The sequence below is a fragment of the Otolemur garnettii genome, unplaced genomic scaffold (genome assembly GCF_000181295.1).
Source record: "Otolemur garnettii isolate 467f Iridium unplaced genomic scaffold, OtoGar3 scaffold00094, whole genome shotgun sequence".
Classification (NCBI taxonomy): domain Eukaryota; kingdom Metazoa; phylum Chordata; class Mammalia; order Primates; family Galagidae; genus Otolemur; species Otolemur garnettii.
The window spans coordinates 3,860,477-3,861,397 of NW_003852489.1; positions in this window are offsets into that span (position 1 = coordinate 3,860,477).

The following is a 921-nucleotide window of genomic DNA, read 5'->3' on the forward strand; positions in this document are numbered from 1 at the left end:
GTGTTGTCATACACCTATGTAAACCAAATAATAGAGCTTTCAAGACTGGCTGCAATGGTCTTGGTGTTCTGCCCACAAACTATACCAATGATCTTAGAGCTTGAAATTGTGCTACAATATTGTTATAGTGCTACTGTGCTATAATTAACCATGGAGCAGTAGAGCCACTTAAAATGGCCCTATTACCAAAATTCTCTCTGGCATCATTACAGGTTGTAGTGATACACTGAATTTAGTAATTACTATCAGGAGCCTTCAAAATGGCAGCTTTAAAGAAAACTGGATTGTAGAAACACAATGAGCAGGAAGCTTTATGGCTTTTGGGAGTTCAGATATTTTGCTTCATATTTTGGACAGCTGGTATAACATAGTAATTATTAGAATTATACCAAATACATTTTTTGAAAAACAAAAGGGGTCTGCCTGTAATCCTAGCACTCTGGGAGGATAAGGTGAGAGGATCACCTGAGGTCAGCAGTCCAAGATCAACAAGACCTGTCTCTGCTCAAGAATTAGCAGAGCATGGTAGTGCACACCTACAGTACAAGGTACTTAGGCCAAGAGAAGACTGCTTGAGCCCAGGAGTTTGAAATTGCAGTTAGCTATGTTGCCACTGCACCCTAAACAGGAAAACAAAGTGAGACTGTCTCAAAGTTTAAAAAAAGAAAAGCAGAGCAAAAGGGAAAAAAGCAGGAACCCTTAATTATTCCTAGGGTGGCACGTGTGGCTCAGTGGGTAGGACACTGGCCCCATATACTAAAGGTGGCGGGTTTGAACCCAACCCCGGCCAGCTAAAAAATAGCAGTGACAGCTGCAACCAAAAAATTTCTGGGTATTGCCTATAGTCCCAGCTACTTGGGAGGCTGAGGCAAGAGAATCACTTAAGCCCAAGAGTTGGAGGTTGCTGTGAGCTGTGATGCT